The sequence below is a fragment of the Felis catus genome, chromosome A1, assembly GCF_018350175.1.
Source record: "Felis catus isolate Fca126 chromosome A1, F.catus_Fca126_mat1.0, whole genome shotgun sequence".
Lineage (NCBI taxonomy): Eukaryota > Metazoa > Chordata > Mammalia > Carnivora > Felidae > Felis > Felis catus.
The window spans coordinates 176,502,216-176,525,645 of NC_058368.1; the positions used below are offsets into that span (position 1 = coordinate 176,502,216).

General features: G+C 48.5%; 1 long non-coding RNA gene across 1 annotated transcript; it reads left to right on the top strand.

Moving 5' to 3' along the window:
* LOC123379549 lies at positions 1 to 23,430 on the top strand. The gene is made up of 2 exons (XR_006584122.1): positions 1 to 2,888; positions 22,893 to 23,430. It is a non-coding gene; the product is annotated as an uncharacterized LOC123379549 (long non-coding RNA).

Here is a 23,430-nt window from a genome sequence, read left to right on the forward strand (position 1 = left end):
CGGGGAGCTGGAGCAGGCCTCTGAGAACTGCCGGCTGCGGTGGTTTCTGGTTGCCATACACAGAGGCAAACAAAGCCGAGGCCACGCGGGGTAGCCCCGCCCAGCGCCAGGCTCCGGCTCCGGTTTCCCACCCCTCACCGGGTGGCGCCAGGTCACCCCGGGATGTTTTCCTCCGCAGGTTGCCTTCTGGGGAGCAGGTGGGAGGGCTGCCCACCTCTGGGGACTTTTCTGGGGCTCTGTAGGGCCCGCCTGCTGGAGAACAGCCTCTGGGTCCAGAGGAGCCTCCGGGCCCCTCTTATCAGCTCAGAAGGCGGTTTGGTGCTCGGTTCTGCGGAAAACAAAGGGTTTGCGCCTTGGGGCACCAAGCAGACAAAAGTGCTCTGCTAAGGAAAATACCCTAAAACCACCTTTTTCTCGACGGTGGCTTTTTATGCTAAGCAGCAGGGCCGTTCATTCATTCATTCATTCGTTCATTCATTCATTCATTCGTTTGTTCATTCAACAAGTATTTATTGGCACCCTATGCCTAGGGACACTTTGGCCCAGAACAAAGTTCCCATTCTCAAGTAGCTAACAATGGGGGCAGGGGGGGGGGGAGGGAGGGGAAGAAGGCAATATATAAAGAAGATCATTAAGAAATAAGATGAAGGGGCGCCTGGGTGGTTCAGTGGGTTGAGCGTCAGACTTCGGCTCAGGTCATGATCTCATGGTTCCTGATTTCGAGCCCCACGTCAGGCTCTGTATTGACAGCTCAGAGCCTGGAGCCTGCTTCGGATTCTGTGTCTCTCCCTCCCTCTCTGCCCCTCCCCTGCTCACGCTCTGTCTCTCTCTCTCTCTTTCTCTCTCAAAATAAACATTAATTTTTTTTTTTTAAATGAAGACTATGAAGGTGGAATAATAAAAGGGGAGGCTCCTTTAGATTTTGGTGGTCAAGGAGGCCTCTCTGAGAGGTGGTCAAGACCTGAGAGATAAAACCTACTTGCCCGTTTGAGAGACAAGCTGGGAAGAGAGTTTCCGGCCAGGAGGGCAACAGAGACTTGAGGTTGGAGGGGGATCTTCATGGACCACTAGATAGAACCAGTGACTGGGAGTCAGCTAGACCTGAGTTCAAGTACTGATTCTGCCACTTATTAGCTGTGTGACTCACTGTGGGTAAGTTACCAAACTCTTTATACCTCGGCTTCCCTATCCGTCATATGGGCCACTAACCACCGACCTTCAAAGGCTCTTCAAGGATTAAATGAAACGTGGATTAACTGAAAGGCAGTCACCTCTGGGCACATCAGAAAGGCTTGAGAAAGGCTCTTTGTCCTCTTGTGATCTAGCTGGTCGCCATTCTGTCACGCAAGCAGCAGTGCCACTCCCCATGGTGTCCTGGTGAAAGGAAACAGGGAGAAGTGGACTGTCTTTCCCCATCCTGACAGATACCCTGAGCCTGTGCTCATATCATAGTTCCCTCTGGGGCCATCAGAGCTTTGTTTGGGGACAGCCTTTACTTGGAGACCACCAACCCTAGCCTGTCGACTGTGGCGAGGTATGCCTTTTCTGGGCCTCAGTTTCCTCATCTATAAGAAGCACCTGAAGAGACCTTCACGTGTTCTCCTTTCCCATCCAACTGCCAGCTCTAAGCCCCTGTCCTCATCCAAGCCTGGGAATGCTCTGGAACCACTGAGGTTCATTTGGGCTGGCTCAAGGAGACAGAGGGAAAAGGAAATAGACACTACCTGGGAAGGGGCAGCAAGGGGTCTTGGACCTCTGGAAGACAGAGGTGTGATGGAGATGTGACTGGTCCCCGTGGGAATGAGTCCCCATACAATCTCCTGCCAAGTATCACATTCTCCCAGCCCCCTTTTCTCCAACTCCGGGTAATCCTTTGCCATGGGCCACACGGCAAAGTTCGGGTTTAAAAGCTTCATTAAGGCTGACACCAACAGACCCTTGAAGTTGGCTGCCTCCTTTCTCATTCTTCATATGTATTCCTGTATTCATTCATTCAACAGTTATGTAGTACTTACCTTTAGTTTGTAAAACACTCCATATTTACCTCCCCACAGCCCTACTCACTCTCTGGAATTTGTAAACTTGTCTACACTCCCTTGACCAGACTCACTTTGGCACATAATTCAAGGTCCTCCGAAGATGTGACCACTGCCTTCCTTTCCAGATCTTTTTTTTTTTTTTTTTTAAATCCCAGCTCCTGTCCTCCACTCACGTTGAGACTTGTAGTTCTCATAACAGGATATGCTCTTTCTTGCTACCCTTACCTCTGCACCTGCTAGGCTTTTGCTTGAATGCTCAAAATATCTCTTGCTCAAATATCACCAAATCCATAAAGCCTTCTTTGACCTTTAAGACTTTCTCATCTGTCATCGGTATTCTGAAAACATGTAGCTTTCATCCCACTGCTGTGACCAAGGGTCATAATCCAACTGCCCCCTGGGCCAGGTAGGCCGCATAACTGAGAATTGGGCCACTGGGGACTGTGGTGACATAGGAAGTTCATGCTCTGTACTACAGGGAAGCTGCCAATCAAGGCGGAAACGGAGGCCCCAGTGTTGCCAAACCTTACTGTGTTTGTTTTGTTTTGTTTTGTTTTTTCAGAGAGAGAGAGAATGGGAGTGGGGGGAGGGGCAGAGGGAGGGAGAGACCATCTCAAGCAGGCTCCACGCTCAGTGCAGCCCAATGCAGGGCTCAGTCCCACAACCCTGGGATCATGACCTGAGCTGAAATCGAGCTGGACGCTCAACCGACTGAGCCACCCAGGCGCCCCTGGACCTTACTATTTGTAGTAAGGAAGCCAGGAATCGGTATTTTAACATAAAATCTTTTTTCAGAAACTTTGTATGGACCAAACAAGACAGCCGCAACCTGGATGCAGCCCACTGACTGTGAGTGTATGACCTGCTGCTAGCCAACTTTGTAAACGTCTCAACGTAAGGGTGACTTATGTGACCCTGGGCTCCTGGGTCTCAGCCCAGGGGTTGTGAACAGCAAGTACTTATATATGCCTTCTGAATAAAAGAGTGACTAATGGTCATTTATCCCCTAAAAAGTGCTGGGTAGATGTTGAAAAAACACCGAGAAAATTCTGCGATTTTGTTCCAGGTGCCTGGGGCAAAACTGATAGATAACTAATACCTGTATGGCCTTAGGTGGATCACTTCTCTCAAAGCCTCAGTATTTACATCTCTAGAAAGGGAGCGGGGGAGGTATTTGCTGGGATTGTCCAGATGAAATGACATAATGTGGAGAAAATGTTCTACACAGTACTGGACACACAGCACAATAAATGTTAACCATTTTAATGGTTATTATCATGATCATCATCACGCTTTGTTTCCCTCAGATGCCTGGTTATTTTCAAATAAAGTTCGGCCACTGTCTATGAAAAACTTAGGAGATCATTTGAGGTTTAGGTGCTGTCATCCTCTTCTCAAGAGGGTTTGCTTTTTTTTTTTTTTAAGGTTTTATTTTTTCAGTAATCTCTACATCCAACATGGCGCTAGAACTTACAAACCCCGAGGTGGAGAGTTGCATGCTCCACGGATTGAGCCAGCGAGGCACCCCTCAATAGGGTTTACTTTGCTCCAGGTAGCTAGGGGCCTAGGAATCCCAGACCGTCTTAATGCAACCAGAGATTGAGATGGTTTGAGAGGACCCGAAGCTGGGTTTTAGACCCTGTGATAACTTGCTTCATTCTTATTCCAAGGGTTTATCCTTTAGGGGTTTCAACTAGAAGCTTGGGGGATTTACCTGACCGCCCCTGGCCTTGATTACTTTTTGGAGGGTAATACACAAACAAGCATGGGGTGTTACTGGGTCCCCCCACCTCCACTCGCCTCTGTGTGCCCTGAATTCCATTATTTGCCCCATTAGACTCATGAGTCTTAAACGCTCTGCTCCAGTTCGTAGGCTTTCAGCCCCCTGTTTCAGAATTGGCAGATACCCACTGGGGAGAAGAGGCCCCAAATACTGTCCTCATCTCTCTGGTTTTCCTCCTCCAGACTTGATTCCATAATTCTTCACTGTCCTTTTAGTGCTTGAATGTCTTCAAGTATTTAAACTTAAGTATTTAGAAATATTTTTATCTCACTTTCCCATTCCTCAGCAGTAGGGCAGTTCTGAATTACATGATCTGCCATGACTAGAAGGGAGTTAAACTTTTACAAACCCAGAGTGAAACTTCTAACACATCAGGTCATTTTCGTCCTCTACCCTGAGCTCTCTTATGGTTCCCATCTCACTCAGGCTCAAAGGCCGACTCCTTACAAAGGCTGAAAGAGCTAATGTGACTTGTCTTGCTGATGTGTCTCTGACCACATCTGCCCTTCTTCCCCAACTCCCGCCCGCCCCCCCCCCCAACTCATCTCCAGCCAAGCTGGCCTCATTGCTCCTTCTAGCATGGGCAAAATCCACCCTTGCTCCACAGACCCATGCCCTTCCCTCCACCGAGACCGATGTTCCTTCATCTTGGCGGGGCCAGCTCTGTCACTTTCTTTAGCTCTCGGGTCAAAAGTTATCTCATCAGTGGGCCATTTCCTGACCACCCTGCCCCAACCCTGGCATCCCATACCCCTTTCTTTGCTTTATTTCTCAACATAGACTTACCACCACCTAATCTTTATTTAGCTGTATATGGTCTATCTCCTTATTAGAATGTAAAGGCTTGAGGGTAGGGGCCTTGTCTGTCTCATTCACTGTGGGATCTCCTGCTCTTAGAACAGTTCCTGGCAAGTGGTGGGTGCTGAATAAATTTCATGAATACGTGAAAGACCTCTGAAGGCTCTGGATAATTCCTCCCCTTTCTGGGTGAGTCCTGGGCCCAAACTAGAGGGAAGTGATTCTTCTTTGTTCAGTCAATCTCTTTCCCTTCCACATGAAGCAATTTCCCTTGGAGACTTTCCAGTCACACAGAGTGGTGTGCAAATGAAATAAAGTGTATAAAAGCACTTTGAAAGCAGGAAGCAACACGAGAGTCCTGGCTATCTAAGACCTATGATCCTGGGGCTCCATTCTTGTGATCAGGGCTGTGATTCTAGAAGGGGTGCTGGTGAGAAAACCTGCTCAGGGACTCCACTCTGATCCCCATCCTCCCACTGCTTCCTTCCACATCTCCTCCCTCTTGTCTGAAGAATTCCCCATGGCGTGTGCCTCTAATGAAGAGAATGGGGCAGTAGGTGATTCATGGGGAAGTCTGTAGGCCTGCTTGGGGCTTATGACTCACAGCTTCTTCTCTAATAGGAGAATTAGATATCCATATAGCATATCCTGGAAATGTCCTTTGGCAAGGTCTCTAGTGACCATTGGGGATTCTCCCCAAAGAGCTCTCAATAACACCTTCCTGGCACTCACCACGCTGTGTAGATGTATGTCTGTTGCTCCATAAGTACACATGGAAGGACAAAAAAAGGAGTCAAAAGAGGAGCAGGAGAAAGGGAAGCAGGGGGAAGGGCATCTGCCTCCCTCCCACCCCACCAGACTGAGACACTGAGGGTGGGATCATGCGCTTTTCATTTCTGGGTCCCCACCTTCCAGTGCAAGCCTTGGGATATAGTTGGGGAAGTGAATGGTTGTATAAATAAACAAACACTGGGGGTCTTGAGGGACTTTAGGATATTGCCAGGCCTGACAGAGCCTGAAGTCAGAAGCAGGGAGAGGGTTGTCAGTGGGAGCCTGGTTGTAGTTCGGCATCCCCTGTGGATGACACTGGAGAGGCTAAGATAGATGGTCCTGGTTGATACAGATGCTCTAGCCCACAGCCCAGTCATGCTAACTCATGCTAGGCCCCGTGCTGGACGCTGGATCCACAGAAATGGAGAAGCCATGGTCCCTGAACTTGGAGTCTCTTGACAAGTGGCAGAGATGGATGGTTTGTCTGGATTTTAGGTGGCAAGGTAGGGACAGGGCAAGGGGCAGGGAGATGCAGGGGGCAGGGGAGCAGGAAGAGGGGGAAACAAGGAGGAACAGCTTTCCGCAGGGGGCAACCCTTGCGTCCTAGCAGCCAGAAAGGACTTCTGTCTGCAGGGTGATGAGTAGTGGTCTGCAGCCAATTTATTATTCAAAGGATTTTATGGAAGAAAGAAAGGCCCCTACTTGCCCTAGAAATGATTTCCAAGAGCACTCTTAAGAGTCCCTGCCCTTGTCCCCTTCTTATACATAATGGACCAGAGCCTTGTGCCTCCTATGGTGGGAATTTCAAAGTGTGGGCACCACGGTGCCCTGAGTGAAGCCAAGGAAATGACCTCCAAGGAAGAAAGACTGAACAGTATTAGCTTGGACTTTGGCCCCCGCTTCCTCTCAGTGTGATCGATCATTGGATGAATTGGGCTGTTCTTTCATTGCAGGCAGGGGAAGGGTTGCTACAGGCTTTGCTGGCCACCCTCCCTCATCACATTATCATCACCACCAACGGCTAACACTGTCTGAGCAGGAGTCAGAGGCTTCAGGCGGGAGCTTTACATTCTAGCCCCAAGTGTAGCATCTCCTTGCTGTGTGACTCTCAGCAAGTTACATAGCCTCTCTGGTTTTGTAGTCCTAAAACGTGGAGAAGATGAACTGAGAGAGACCCCATGGACCTGAAACCTACAGAGTACAGTGTCTCATGAAAGTGAGATAACTTTATTGTGACCGCCTTGTCCCCCCAGCACTGAGTGAGCCATCTGGGCCCACTCTTACCTACTTTGAACTTCATGGGGCACAGCTAGCATTGAACCCTGGTTACTCTACTAAGAACGGTTTCCCTAGTGTGAAGGGCCCTGCAGCCTTGGAGACGCAAGACCTGGGGTCCCATCTGGACGTTGTTCACCCTATTGTAAAGTCTATAAGAGATTGGGGATGACTTTGTTTCTCGTGTCAGACCAGAGCTAGTGCCTAATTTAGCCATGACAGCTCAGGGTGGGAGAAGAAAGATAAAGGAAGTCTTTCTTTCTTTCTTTCTTTCTTTCTTTCTTTCTTTCTTTCTTTCTTTCTTTCTTTCTTTCTTTCTTTCTTTCTTTCTTTCTTTCTTTCTTTCTTTCTTTCTTTCTTTCTTCTTCTTTCTTTCTTTCTTTCTTTCTTTCTTTCTTTCTTTCTTTCTTTCTTTCTTTCTTTCTCTCTGCCTGTCCTCTCTCTTTCTTTCTTTCTAAAATTATTTATTTTGAAAGAGAGAGAGAATCCCAAGCAGGCTCCGTGCTATCAGTGGGCGCAGAACCTGATGTGGGGCTCGAACACATGAACCGTGAGATCATGACCTGAGCCGAAACCAAGAGCCAGATGCTCAACCTACTGAGCCACCCAGACACCCCAGAAGTCTCTTCTGTCGAGCACCTGCTATGACTATTTGCTTTACATACGTGATTCATTTAATGCTCTTATCTGGCTCTCTGGCAGGGCTTAGCATTATCACCATGTCACAAAGAACAGTAACTGAGGCATAGATTAAAGGACTTGCCTGGGGCCACAAGTTGGGCTGAACACAGTGTCTAGTCCAAGGCTCAAGTCTGTCAGGGTCTTTCCCCTGCACCAGGCAAGACTGGAGTGAGTCCAGCCCTTACTCTGAGGTCCACTATCCTGCTTTAGAATCGGGGAAGGTGGAAAGTGCTAATGACGAACTACTAGATGAGGCTTCCCTACCGAGGGATGAGGAGAGGATTATGGAATCTTGGGTTCTCAGAACCTTCAATACATTCACAGGCCATGATTAAACTATGTAAGGCATGGATGCCTGGTTGCCCCCAGTTTCTGTTCTTCTTTCTTCCTCAGTAATAGATTTTTAGCCAGGTACCTGTCTTACATTTCCCAGTCTCCTTTGGAGCCATTTGAATATAAGCCTAGGGTGTATGCAATTTCCAGGGAGCTTTCTTAAAGAGAGGGGAAATACTTTTCTTCCCCCTTTCATCTTTCTTGTGGTCTGAAACACAGATGCGATGGCTGGAGCTAAGAGCAGCCATTTTGAACCACAAAGCAATGCTGGGCATGATGGCAGAGCAGCAAGATAAAGAAGTCTGAGTCCCTGAGGATTTGTTGGGGGATCATTCTCCATGGAATTTTTATACTTCTTGTGATACCTTTTGTCTGGAGACTTTTTTTTTTTTTCTTTTTTTCAAGAACATTTGTATGGCAAATAGCTGGGGGGTTGGCGGGGACAGAGATAGTGTGTCTCCTTCTAGAACAGAGAACAGATGTGTTTCCTGACCAGGATAATAAAAAACGTCATCATCCAGAGCAAATGTTGGCTAGATTTGCTAGCAGTTTTTCAGAAGATTAGGAGTTTTCTAAACTCAGTATGTCTCAGCTCTGACACACACCCACAGTGTGCACACCATCCATCTGGGCCTTCTGTATGGGCTCCATGGAACTTAGGGGACCAGGAGAACCAGTGCAAACATGAACCTCATGCTCCCTGCTGTGCTGTAATAAAATCCTTTGTCTCTGACCCAGGAGTCTTGTGTCTTCTGTAAGCATCTGTGAAATTACTGTAGGCTCACTTGTTTAGTTTGCAAGTAGGAAAGAAATCTCAGACTCTTCGTGTTTTTAACAAGGACTTCAAGGAGCAGAGCACTATCATTAGCTCTAGAGGGCTTTTTTTTTTTCCTTTCCCTAACTTTATTGAGATAAGATTTGTCTCTATAAATGCACTATTTTCAGCTTCAAGTTTCATGAACTTTGACAAGTTTACACAGTTTTCTATACTTTTGACTTTTGACAGATGTATACAGAATGTATTATGCCTACCAACACATCCAAGATATAGAGTATATCCATCAAAAAAATTCCCTCATGCCTCTTCCCCATCAATCTCTACTCCCTACCTCAGCCAGCTAGGGATATGCTTTTTGTCACCATAGGTTAAATTTGTGATTTCTAGAGTTTCACATAAATGGAATCATATAGTATTCTTTCTCTTGTGTCTGGCTTCTTTCAAGTAACATAATTTTATTTTTTTTAATTTTTAAAATTATATTTTGAGAGAGAGAGAATGTGCACAAGTGGGGGAGAGGGGAAAAAGGAGAGAGGGAGAATCTTAAGCAAGCTCCACACTTGGTGTGGAGTCTGACACCGGGCTAGATCACGAAATGTGAGATCATGACCTGAGCCGAAATCAAGAGTCAGATGCCCAACCAACTTCGCCACCCAGGCGCTCCTCAAATTGCATAATTTTCAGAGATTAATCTATCTTGTGTGTATCAGTATTTTTTTTTCTCTCCTTGGTACCTGTATCTTTACTCAGTTCTTTCTCCTAATCCACAGACACCTGCATTAATTTATTTATTTATTTGTCTGGCTTATTTTATTTTATTTTATTTTTAAATTTACATCCAAGTTAGCATATAGTGCAATAATGATTTCAGGAGTAGAACCCAGTGACTCATCCCTTATATGCAACACCCAGTACTCATCCCAGCAAGTGTCCTCCTTAATGCCCATCGCCCATTTAGCCCAAACCCCCACCAGCAACCCTCAGTTTCTTCCCTGTATTTAAGGGTCTCTTATGTTTTATTCCCCTCCGTGTTTTCATATTATTTTTGCTTCCCTTCCTTTATGTTCATCTGTTCTGTGTCTTAAATTCCACATATGGGTGAAGTCATGTGATATCTGTCTTTCTCTAATTTCACTAAGCACAATGCACTCTAGTTCCATCCATGTTGTTGCAAATGGCAAGATTTCATTCTTTTTGATCACTGAATAATATTCCATTGTATATAGATACCACATCTTCTTTATCCATTCGTCAGTCGATGGACATTTGGGCTCCTTCCATACTTGGGCTGTTGTCAATAGCGCTGCTATCAACATTGGGGTGCATGTGCCCCTTCGAAACGGCACAAAGGATACATCCTTTGGATAAAAACCTAGTAGTGCAATTGTTGGGTCGTAGGGTAGTTCTATTTTTAATTTTTTGAGGAACCTCCACACTGTTTTCCAGAGTGGCTGCACCAGTTTGCATTCCCACCAGCAGTGCAAAAGGGTTCCTTTCTCTCGGCATCCTTGCCAATATCTGTTGTTGCTTGAATTGTTAATTTTAGCCATTCTGGCAGGAGACACCTGCATTTATTATTGTTTCTTGTTTGAAGTAATACACAGTGTTATATTAGTTTCAAGTGTACAATGTAATGATGCCATAGTTCTATACCTTACTCAGTACTCATCATGATAAGTGTACTCTTAATCCCCTTAATCTATTTCACCCATCCCCTCCACCCCCCCATGTATCAGTAGTTTTGGAAAAGTTTTTTAAACAGATTTTATTTTTTAGAGCAGTTTTAAGTTCTCAGAAAAATTGAGTGGAAAGCACAGTGAGTTCCCATCTGCCCCTGTCCCCAGACAGGCATAACCCCCCACCCCCACTATCAACACACCACACCAGAGTGGATGTTTGTTACAACCTACACTGACACATTATTATCACCCTAAATCCACAGTTCACGTTAGGGGTCGCTCTTGGTGAGGTACATTTGATGGGTTTGGATGGATGTATGATGACATGTGTCCACCATCAGAGTATCATACAGAGTAGTTTCACTGCCCTAAAAGTCGTCTGTGCTCTGCCTGTTCATCCCTCCCTCGCCTCCAACCCTTGGAAACCACTGATCTTTTTACTGTCTCCATAGTTCCATCTTTTCCAGAATGTCATGAATGATCACCCAGGATGTAGCCTTTTCGGACTGGTTTCTTTCACTTAGTGGTATGCATTTCAGTTTCCTCAATGTCTTTTTATGGCTTGATGGCCCATCTTTTTCAGTGCTGAATAATACCAGCACTGTCTGGATGGACCATAGCTTGTCTATCCACTCATCTACTCAAAGACATCTTGCTTGCTTCCAAGTGTTGGCAATTATGAATAAATAATTGTACGTATAATCCATAAATAAATATTAGAGATAGCTACGAATAAAGCTGCTATAAACATCCACGTGTAGGTTTTCAGCTTCATCGGGTAAAGAACAACAAGCCCGATTACCGGATTTTATTGTGAGAGAATGTTTAGTTTTGTGAGAGACGGCGAGCTATCTTCCAAAGTGGCAGTACCGTCTTGTGTTCCCCCAGCAGTGAATGAGAGTTCCTCTTTCTTCCATCCTCATGAGCGTTTGGTGTCGTGTTTGGGATTTTGGCCATTCTAATAGGCACGTAGTTGGTATCTCGTTTTTACTTGTGATTCTCTAATGACATATTTGCCATCTTTATATCTTCTTTGGTGAGGTGTCCGTTCAGATCTTTGGGCATCTAAAAAAATCAGGCAGTCTGTTTTCTTAGTGTGGAATCTTAAGGGTTTTTTTTTCCATAACAGTATTTATCACATGCGTCTTTTGCAAATATCTTCTCCCAGACTTTGGCTTGCCTCCTCTTCCTGTTGAATCTGGTGAGCTTTCATTTGTGTGTGAGAAAATTGTATTTCTGTCTTCCCATGTTGTTCGCGCCACTGTAATGCCGGGCATTTCTTGCACCCAAAACTAATTCTAACCAATACATGAAGTTGTACTTCTGCTTAGAACCTTCTCGTAGCTTCCCATCATACCCAGAATGCAGCCCAGCTCCTTCTGTGGCCTCCATGGGCCCGGTTAGTCTGGTCCTTGGCTGAGTGGTTTAGAGCAAGGCCTTTGGAACTGGGGTTCATGTTCTGGTGGTGCTGTTTCTCATCTGTGACCTTGGGGAAGTTATTTAACTCCTTGGCACTTCAGGTTCCTCATCTATACAATGCATTAATAATAGGCCTACCATATGGAGGTGTTGTGGGGCTAAAACTGCAGCAGCCACAGTGTTTGGCACATGGCAGGTGCTCAATACATATTGCTACTGGCCTAGAGCCTCTTCCCCACCCCCCCGCCCCCACCTGACCACTGCAATGAACCGCATTGATTTTCTCTTATTTACTTTAATAACTGAGCTTGTTCCCACTGTGGAGCATTTGCATTTTCCCTCTGCCTGAAACTCCAACCTCCACACCCAACAAACACACACCACACACACACACACACACACACACACACACACGCTCAGGTGCATATGCTCACGCACTCACACCCACACATTCACGAACACTTCCAAACACGTGCAGCACGCACATAAACACACACAGTCAAACACAGATGCGTATCCAGGGTCATCCACCTATGCTGGCGAGCACACTCCTCCCCACGCAGGCTCACATTCACAGGCACGCGCGCGGCCGCGCATACTCCTCTGTGAGGCTGGCTTCCTCCCCTCCTCCAGAGCTCTTGCCTGAACACCTTTTCTAGCACAGCCCCTCCCTCCACTTGTTTCTCCACTTGGCACCTTGCTCGTTGACTTCATGGCCACTTTCCACCATGGTTGCCCCCACGCAGCCAACATTCATTAAGCAACAAGAGGCACCGGGCGCGGTCCTTGCTTCTGTTCCAGGGTAACAGTGGTTTACTGTTGCACCCCATCTGGACTGTAAGCATCTTTTGGGCAGGGGCCCTATCGGTCTTATTGACAGTTGGAGCCCCAGCCCTAGCACAGATCTGGAACATAGTAGGTGCTCAAAAAAGATTTGGGGGAATGAATGAGTGAGGGGGCCCGGCTGTGCCTTGACTCCCTTCTTGGATGCTCAGGTTTTGTCAAAGTTCGGTGGGCAGTTCTTTCTCTGCATTTCCACAGGGACAGGGATGTGGCCTCCAGTCCTCCTTCTGCTTCCATTTCCCTCACAGAAATGGAAGGCAGGCAGGCTTCGGGCAGCAGCAGAGAGAGAGCCCAGGCAATGTGGTAGTGACCCCAGGCATACTGGCCTCTCAGGCCTGGGCCCTCTCACTGTGCACAGCACTTTCTGCCTTGCTCCCACCTTAGACCAGAGCTGTGAGGCTCAGGCCGGGAGGCTGGGCAGGAATCTGGAGCCCCCACAGATGCTCCCCAGGCGTCCTCCTTCTCTGTTGCCTTTGGGTTCTCGCTGACTCGATGGGAAACGGGTAGAGGTCAGATATCAAATCTTGGGAATGGAAAGTAGTTTGGAAATAGTTTGCAAATGCATATTCAAACTTTTTTTTTTTAAATCCTGTGTACCACCAACAAAAAGCGAGTTTGACAAACATCCTCTTGGGGGTAGGGTAGGGTAGGGGTGGGGGAGAAATCGAAGCAAAGGTGTTAAAGATTTGGAAATCCTGCCTGAAGAATGGAGAGACATCTGCCTAGCGAAAATGAGAGGCTCGGTGTGAGTGTGTGCGTGGCTGCTTAGTGTGTGTGCAGGTGCAGGTAGACACAGAAGGAACAGCTGGGTGTCCCTGCTTGTGTGAGCACTGCTGAGGCCCTTGTGGGCTTGTTCAGGTGTGAACACGTGTGATGTCTTTTCTGGATGGAGGGGAAGGACGTGACACGGGAGGAAGGGGCATCTCTGAGTGGCAGGGCAGGGTGGTCCCGGCCCAACAGCTGGCCTAAGCAGAAGCCAGCCTTTTCCGTGTCCTTGGTCAGCCAGACCAGCAGAGCGCATGGTCATTTAAGGCGCTGGCTGGCGCAGGCAGCTCATAGGGTGTCGGGCCACCCTGGGCCAAAATGGGGCAGGCCTTCCAGGGGGGGGCCCTAGGAGCTATTTTTAGTGGGCTGGGCTAACTCCCAAATCCTGCTGACTATTTCTGGCAGCAGAAGATTGCCCCGAAGGATGTGGAAAATTTTCATGTTAAGAATGTCTGGTTTCCCTTTGGCTATGCCAGGGCAGAGCGGGGAGACCAGAACAAAGGGCTTGAGGCCTGAGGGCTTCTGGGAAAATTCACCAGCACTGAGAGCATGAAATGGCCTTATTCCTGCCCTTTGGAACGTGTCGTGGACTTTTAAAAACACCAGAGTCGTTATGGGTGACCATCCATCCCGGTTTGCCTGGGATGTCCCAGTTTTAGCACCAAGAGGGCATATCTGAGACACCCTTCAGACCCAGGTAAACTGGGACCGTTGGTCAGCCAAGATCCATTTTAACCCCTTTACGTTCCAGAAGTGAAATTAGTAAGAACTGAACGACATGCATCATCTTCCAGACTGTCGACAATCATCCCGTGCACTCGGTACTATCGTCTCCGTATTACACACTAGGAAACTGAGGCACAGAGAGGTGGAGCAACTTAACCTATTGCAGGACAGCGAGCTAGCTGCGTAGTGGAGCCAGGATTTAAATTCTGCTGTTTTGGGGCCAGAGGCCCCCATTATGTTGCCCAGAAATAGGATGGCTTTGGACGGAAGAAAATCCGGGCTCACCCATTTTTCAGCCAGACCCTTAACTTGAGATAAGTAATACCTATTTGGCCAGGTGGTCATGAGGGTTAGATGACAAAGTGTCATTGCACAAGGCCTGGCACTAGAAGGTACTCAGGAAGTACTGGCTTCATTTTCCCCTGGTGTCCCTTTTGAGATGGCAAGACCTGGCTGTGTAAATCTGCTGGTCTAAGTTGTCCTGAGGCCAACCCCTTGCAGTCCAAACAGTATGGTGCCTGGTCACCAGAGGCCCCCAGGTTGCTGCCCTCTGGGGCTCCCTTGCCAGGCAGCGAGAGAAGCAACGCAGGGTAGCGAAGGAGAACCGGAGCCTGGGAGCCCCCAGCCCCGCTTCACCTTGGCCTCCTTGTGTCCCTCCGGCCTCCGCTTTCCTCAGCTGGGGAATGGGCGAGTAAGCCCACCCTCACAGGGGTGGGGTGGGGTTCGGGGAGATCGGGGTGGGGGGGGACCTACCGTCTCCCCCCTCACCCAGGCCCCCCTCCAGATCACCCCTCCCCAGGCCCGCCCAGAGCCCGAGCACCCCGAGAGGGCAGCGGCCGGGACACAGGGAGGGGGCGCGGGAGTTGCGGACGTGCGTGAGGCCGGCTGCCTGGCACGAATGGAATGCGCTGGCCCTGCCGAGAAGCTGTTCCTTCCGCAGGCCTCACGTCAGCGCCCAGCAGGAAGGGCCGGGCTGCCTCTCATTCCCAGCCATCCTCCTGGCTGGGGAAGTGGCTGAACAATAGGGCCTCCAGAGGGACCGTGCCTGTGCGTGTGCGTGTGTGTGTGTGTGTGTGGCCTGTGTATGTGGTGGAGTGTGTGTGGGGGGGGGATGTCTGAGTGTGTAGGGGGGTGGGACATGTATGTGTGGGGTGTGTGTGTGTGTGTGTGTGCGTGCGTGTGTGTGTCAGGGAGAACAGGGAGAGGCCCTCTCGCTGGTTTTACTAGGGTGCCAGGCCTACGACCACATTTTCTCATTTAGCACCTAGAGCCACCCTGAAGAGAGCTCTAGAATCCTCACTGCACAGGAAACTGGTGCGGAGGGGGCCGCCGGAAGCCAAGCGGCTGTGTGCGCTGCTTAGGGAAGGCCCTGCTGGCTTCTGCCATCTTCCAGCAGTGCTTTTGGACTGAGGCTGGGGCAGGGGAGAGTCTGAAGAACCTTGCTGCGTGCCCTGGTTCTACAGTTCGTAGACAGTATGTGTGGACACGGCCTGGGTAAGAGAACTGAGTAAGAATAAGGCTGCGAGTCCACCAGCACCCCCATTTTACAGGTGGCCACCAGAGGCTCATAGTAATGTGCCTACTCAAACTGCGAGTACATATTTATTGTACCAAAAAGGATTGAAGCTCCTAAAGAGAAAGGAAGAATTGTAATTAGCCTTACCCTTTCCGTATGAAAGGTACCTGAGGGTAATGAAATGGTTGACGCAGGGAAGTTTCTATTTATAGATGTATACCTGCTTAAAAGTGTAGAAGGAATGATAGAATTAGAGACACAACATCTGTGAACCCCTGGTGGATGATTTGGGCAGCCGCAGCGGGACACATCGCAAAAAGGCGCCTCCTGATGGAAGGATGTGCGTCGCCCATGAGGTAGCCTTGCCCCAAACTCAAATCAGAATCTGATCAAGCCCCTAGATTGGAGCAAATTACAGAAACTACAGGGGACAGAGGAACATGTTAAATGGTACCGTAGGGATGTGGTCAGCCAACTTAGATGCTAAAAAATATAGATGGAAAGCTGGTTTCTTCTACAAATAAATTTCAAGAAGAAACAATAAAAAGGTACGTAAATGAATAAACGGGGGAATCGAAAGGGGGAGATTTGGAGACACATCAAACAATTACCAGGTGTAGACCTTATTTAGGATTCTGATCGAAACAAACAGAAAAAACTCCAATAGATGGAAACCATTCATGAAATAAGAAATTTCAATGTATCCCTAAGAATAACCTGGGTAGGGGCTCGTGATCTACTTTGAACAATGCTCCTAAGATGGGATTCTTGGGATCAGGCAGCTTTAAGACTCCCGACTTCTTCTTCGAGTGAAATGAGAACTGTCCCAGGACACTGATACTTCCCCGCCTCCTCCCCCTGGAGGATGTATTCTCTATCTGTCCTCTGCCCTCAGGGTCATCTTTTCGTTTTTTGTTTTTTTTAAGTTTATTTATTTTGAGAGAGAGAGAACAGGTAGGGTAGGGGCAGAGAGAGAGGGGAGAGAGAATTCTAAGCAGGCTCCACAGTCAGTGCAGAGCCCGATATAGGGCTCAAACTCCCAAACTGTGAGATCATGACCTGAGCTGAAATCAAGAGTCGGACACTTAACGGATTGAGCTACCCAAGCGCCCCAGGGTCATCTTTTTTTAGTGCATGCATCTTGTAGGTAGCCAGGATCTGCTTTTTTCGTCTGTCCAGAACCCAGTGTTTAAAATTAGACCCCTTGAGCCAGGGGCTCCTATGATCCTGCTCCCTGGGAAACAGTGTCAACAACAAGGTCCAGTTGCTGGGATGTAGAGCATGTGTCCAAATCTGGCGTGGCCCTGTATAGGGCCTGGATGGGGACTGATGTCCCACCCCTCTGAGGACAGCCCAGCTGAAATCCAGCAGGGGCCCTCAGGCCAGGATCATAGTGGTGGGTGCTGGAATGTGAGCTCTATGCTCTCTTCTCTGGATGGTCTTTCCATTTTAAAGATGGGGGTAATGGAGTTGCCAGGAGCCTTGCCCAAGGTCAAACAGCAAGTTTATTATTGTTATTAATTCATACGTATTGGTTTAAAAACCTTCTTATTTAAAATGGTTTGCTTTCATTATAACAGGTTAGGTCATGTCCGTGGCAGAAGATTAAGAAGTACCCAAGAATCTGATCTGTGATAAGTGACTTCTTTCCACACCTAACCTTAGTCTCTTGTTGGAGGAGCTGGTATTATCAGTTTCTCATGGGTCCTTCCAGAGATGGTCTGGCCAGCACTTCCCAGCTGGGTTCCATGAGAGAGCTAGGTCTTAATGCCCCTCGGGATCATTGTGTATAAAGAAATAGCCTTTCTCCTCTGTATCTTGTGTGGCACCAGTTATGAAACATCCATGAGTGAACTGAGAATTTGTCTCATGTCATTTTCCATGTTCTGGGTCAGATCCTGATCCCCAGCTGGTCAATTCAACCAAGTGTCCCATACCTTTCTTTCCCCTGTACTTTATCTTGGAGATGGATATTGTTCCCATACGGGGAGCCACACCTCTTGGTTCCAGCTGTGGGGTACCCCACCACGGAGATATATGCAATTCATTAATCTGCCTCCTCTGGTGGGCATGTGGCTTGTTGCTTTGGTTTCTCTCCATGATGCTTTGCGTATACTCTCGTGCACCTAAGTGAGGGCGTCTGAGATAAATTCCTGGAGGAACAGGACCTTGCTGATTTATATCAGACCTGGTCCTAGTGCCCAGGCTTCTGGGACAAGGATCAAAAGGTTTTGCAGCCCAGTCTGGGAACCTGGCCTGGTTTTGCAGTCTGGAAATTAAAGGAGGGCAACAAGAATTCCAGATATTCAGGGAAGGGAAGGAACAGTTGTTGTGGGCCCACTACATGTTAGGCGTTTCCATGTTGGCTTTGCTAATTTTCACGGCAGTCCTGTGAGGAGGTACGTATTCCCGTTTTACTGCAGAAACTTAAAGAGGTTAAGTCACTTGCCCAGGGAGCACATCGTGGGTAAGTGGCAAAGCTGGGATTCGAATCCGAGTCTGAATCCAAAGCCTGTGCCCTTCCTGCTCTACCGTCTGATGGGCTGCGAGGGTTTTTAGAATGGCCAAGGGTCAGGCTGCCCACCTCCAGAGGGTATCATCGACACTGTAGTCTGTGTGCAGATGCCCATGCTCTGCTCTCAACCACAACAGAATCACTTCAACTTGATTGCTGCGTTTAAGAGCATGCAATGGCGAATCAGCTAATTCGTTAAAAATTTTTTTTCTCATGTGTTCATTAAGAAATCATTAGTAGGTACTGATATATCAAAGTTGAGAAAGAGGCGGTGTTCTGCCTTCCAGGGGCTCTTAGTCATTGTGATTTAGAGGTCCTTTGTGACGGAGGAGGAGGATTGGACTAACCCTGCTGGGCTGAGGATCAGGGAAAGCATCTTAGAGAAGGAGGCAGTTGGCTGGGCCTTGAAGGATGAGTAGGAGTTTGCCAGGTGAAGAGGGGTGAAGGGGGAGTGAGTGTGGAGGACGGGCATTTCAAGCAGAGGGACTAGCCAGCAGAAGAAACAAGGTGTGAAGGAAGCAGGCCTGCCCTGAACTGCAAGTGGTTCCTTACGACTTGGGTGCAAGGACTGTGAGAGAAGGGGGCGGGGGGAGGAGGTAGGGGGGGCCTTTGGAGGGGATGAAAACACACATATGTGTGTACAGTGGGCAAGGAAGGAACCCTGGAGTCCCCGGCGTGGGTTTAAACCTTGATCTTCACTGAATGACCTTGGACAAGCCCTCCCCAACTCTGGGCCTCTTGTCTGAACGTTGAGGGACAGGAAGTGTCGTGGTAACATTCAGTCCTTGGCTGAGATTGTGCATGCTGAGCCCTGAGCACACAGGTCACTCGGCTGTCCTTAGCAATGTGCATGTGCCTCGTTTGCCATGACCCTCCCTCTTGGGGTCAGGCCCAGCCAGTCAACCTGGGAACTCCCAGGGTGTGGATTGGGGCATGGTGGGGCAGGGGAAGGACAGGCTGGTTCAGCCAGTCTGGGAACTGGATGGGCTGGGCATGCAGACAGCTGGGAGACTCCTTCCCATCATCAGCCACCACACAGGGCTGTGGGCGTGGGGCAGGGGGCAGTGGGAGCCAGAAGGAAGCCAGGTATTGAGTACCTACTGGGAGCCAGGCCTGTGCCCAGCCCTCCATTCACACGGCCTCATTTAACTCTCCCTGAGGCAGGGACCTTATTCCCATTTCACAGATGAGGGAAACTGTGGCCCCAGTTTGCACAGATGAAAAGCAATTTTAATCCCGCAGCCACTACTCCAGAGTCTGGGCTCTTTCTGTTCTTTATCTATTCCTCACTGATTCCTTTACCTCCACTTCGGGCAGGGGTCAGAATTCACCGTCCTCCGTGGGTTTAGATGACTTCTAAGCTTGAGGCCAAGGTCGAACCTGGGGTATCTTCTGCAAAGCAGCCTCTTGCACTGGACTCTCTAGCAGTTTCCCATTTGGGGCCTTCACGCCTTTATATATGCTGTTCCCACTGCCTGGAATGCTGTGATTCCTCTTTATCTAGCCGGCAAATTCCGTTTTATCCATCAGAACCCACATGAGCCAGCACCTTCTCCTGGAAGCTGGCTATGACTGCCTTGGATAGAACCAATCCCTCCTCCCTCTGGACTGGTGCCCCTTGTAACCTCCTTCTCATGTGCCCCCATTACAGATGCTTGTGCTTTAACATGTGGGCTTGTCTGCTCCCCGGCTAAATGAGTGATAATCTAAGGGCAGAGACCGTTCTTCTTTCCCTCTGGACTCTCAGCCCTTAGTCCAGGCCCCAGTACACAGTAGGTGCTTAGGGAAGCCTGCATTTAATCGAGGTCTGTTTGATTTGTGAAACTAGATAGTGTTTGGTTGAGTCTGTACTGTGTGTGGCACTGTTCTAAATACTTCTCACAACAGCTTCCTGATGATAGGTTATTATCCCCACTTCACTGAAGAGGAAACTGAGGCCTAGAGAGGTTAAGTAACCAGCCGAAGGCCACACAGCTGGTAAGTGGTATAGCCAGGTCCTAACCTAAAGTACCTAGTCCTAACTTACATGTTGGTACTTCTCAAACCAGCTTGTGATGATTTGAACTGGTACTTAGGTTAGCGTTTTTTTTTTTTTAATTTATTTTCATTTGTATTTATTTTTTATTTTTAAATGTTTGTTTTTATTTTTGAGAGCGAGAGACAGAGAGAGAGGGTGGGGCACAGGAAGAGGGGGAAAGATGATCCGCAGAGGGCTCTGCACTGACAGCAGCGAGCCCGATGTGGGGCTTGAACCCATGAACTGTGAGATCACAACCCCAGCCAAAGTCAGAAGCTCAACTGACTGAGCCACCCAGGTGCCCTCCTTCCCCCCTTTTTTAAACGACTGAGTATGTATTTGAATGGGCATTAGAAAAAAAATAACTAGTGTATCAAATTCATGTGTTACTGGTAACTTTTTTTCTTATAATTTCACTATTCACCTTTAGTCTTCAGATAATATTCACTTATTCATTTAAAAATCTTTAATAGTTGTATGTTTATGTTAATGCGTATTAGGGAGAAAGTCATATATCAGATTCATGACCTTTGGCTGTGATATAATTTCTTTTTTTTTTTTTTTTAATTTTTTTTTCCAACGTTTTTATTTATTTTTGGGACAGAGAGAGACAGAGCATGAATGGGGGAGGGGCAGAGAGAGAGGGAGACACAGAATCGGAAACAGGCTCCAGGCTCTGAGCCATCAGCCCAGAGCCTGACGCGGGGCTCGAACTCACGGACCGCGAGATCGTGACCTGGCTGAAGTCGGACGCTTAACCGGCTGCGCCACCCAGGCGCCCCATATAATTTCTTTATAAAAATATGTTTTTTAAATCAAAGTAGCAATTGATTAAAAACATTTTTTATGTTTATTCATTTTTGAAAGAGAGAGACAGAGCACAAGCAGGGGTGGGGCGGAGAGAGAGGGGGACACAGACCCGAAGCAGGCTCTAGGCTCTGAGCTGTCAGCACAGATCCCCACGCGGGGCTCGAACTCACGAAACGCGAGATGGTGACCTGAGCGAAGTCGGACGCTCAACCGACTGAGCCACCCAGGCTCCCCAAAAGTAGCACTTGATTTAAATGACAATTTCAAATAAAAACAGTAAAGGTATGGACAAGTCCATTCCAGTGATCTAGAATGGGAGGGGATCTCTTGCCCATGACCTTGTGGCCTCCTGGACACAGTGGAAAAGATGGAGGACAGAGGCAGGCAGACACTTTAGGCAGCTGTCCTGGCCTCAGCTTTCTCCATACCTACCACCTGTCCATTCCCCTTATCTTCCCCAACAGCCAGAGTGACCTTTGAAAAATGTAAGCCCCATCCTCTTCCTCTCTTGTGAACCCTCCGGTGGCTTCCAGTTGCCTTTAAGGAAAGAAAACTCTTCTCCGAGGCTGAGAAGGCCCTACGTAACCCAGCCTGCTCCAACCTATTTTCTCTCCTTACTCACTGGCTGTTAGGTGGAGACCATGTTGGCTTCATTACTAGTCCCGCCTCGGGGTCTTTGCACATGCTATTTACTCGGCTCAAACCATTCTTTTTCCAGATCTTCACCCAGATGGCTCTCTCTCAGCTCCCTCCCTAGAGAAGCCACTCTCCCCACCCTCTACAACTAAAAGTGGCTCTTGGAACTGCTCACAGTCAGTTCACACTGGTTCGTTAATCTCAACCGCACCCTCTGCTACCACGTAGATTTTTTTCTTTCCTTTTTCAAAAGCACGTGTAATTTTCATTCCATTTTAGCAAGAACTCTGTCTGGTCGCTGCTGTGTCCCCGGAATAGTGTCTGGCGCATAGTAGGTGCTCAGTAAATATTTGTTGGGCATACGCATGTGGACTGGTGGCTGAAAGGGCCGGGGAACGGTTTTAATTAAGTTCATGCGTCCACAAGCGGGAGGCGAGCTTCTCCAAAAACAGCTGAGAGGTTTGAGGTTCTCCAGCTGAACAGTTCAGGCAGCTGAAACCGAAAATGCAGATGGAATTAGTCACCCTCGGAGCCTGGTAACGCGGGCACCAAATGCACTCCCCATCCAAACACATCACAACACTGCGGGCCCTTGCGTCGCCAGGGCCCCCGGTGGCAGCTCTGGCATCTGGGAGCTGGCAGCAGCTGAACACAGCTGAGTATGGGCACGGGGTGGGGGGTCGGGGTGGGAGCTGAGTGTATGGAACGAGGTAGGCTGAGGGCCACAAACAGCCTTGCCCGGCCTAGGGACAGGCAGTGGCGGTGGCGGGGGTAGGGGGTGGGGAGGTGGAGGGGGGGGTTGGGGGTGGGGGGTGGGGAGGTGGAGGGGAGGAGTGGAGGGGGGTGGGGGGTGGGGAGGTGGAGGGGAGGAGTGGAGGGGGGAGTGGAGGGGGGTGGGGGGGGGGTGGGGAGGTGGAGGGGGGGAGTGGAGGGTGGAGTGGAGGGGGGTGGGGGGTGGGGAGGTGGAGGGGAGGAGTGGAGGGGGGGTGGGTGCGGGGGGGGGGAGTGGAGGGGGGAGTGGGGGCAGGGGGGGATGGGGGGGCTTCTGAGCCCAAACCTTGAGAAAAGTTGCCTTGAAGAATGAGTTCAAGGCTGTTAAAAATGAAAAATTCTGCTCATAAACTGAAGCAGACCACTTGGTTGTGAAATCTGTTTCCATGACACTTTGCGTGCTTGAAAGGGGAAATTTTCTTTGTTTTTTGTTTTATAACGGCTTTATTGAAACATGATCCTCATGCCACATACCTCACCCATTTAAAATGTACGGTTCAGGTGGTCTTGGGCATGTCCACAGCTTTGTAGCGACCACCACAATCAGCTTGGGAACATTTCCATCCCCCCCAAAATAACCCCCCTCCCCATTAGCAGTCCTTCCCCATTCCTCCCTCCCCACCCACACGAGGTCACCACAAATGTGCTTTCTGCTTCTATAGATTTCTCTCTTCAGGACATAACATAAATGGAATCGTCTTTGGTGACTGGCTTTTTTCACGTGGCATATTTTCCAGGTTCATCCGTGTGGTAATGATATAACAGTACTTCACCGATGGCCAAAGAATCTTCCGGCGTATGGATAGATCACATTATGCGCACTCTGTGTGTTCATTCATTGTTTACGGACACTTGGGCTGCTTCCGTTTTGGAGTATCCTGAATAATGCTGCTGTGAACATTCAACAGGTTTCATGTGGACGTATGTCTTCATTTCCCTTGGGTATATATCCAGGAGTGGAATCTACTTTCTTCTAAAAGGAAGAAAAAAAAAATCCCTCATGTCAAAATATGTATAGCATGGAGTAGGTTTAAAATGTCACTTGTAACTCTGACAGAACGAATGAATCTCCTGAGTGTGGGGACTGCAGCTGTACCTGGCACATACAGAAGAGCAGTGAATATTTTTGAAAGAATGCTCAACATATTACTCATTCCGATGCTCCCAGTGAAAAGGCCAGGCTGTGGAAATGTGATAAAAATCGGCCTTCATCCATTCCTTTATTCAGTAAATATCATAGCACATAGTAGTTCATTAAATGCTGCTTGAGTTTCA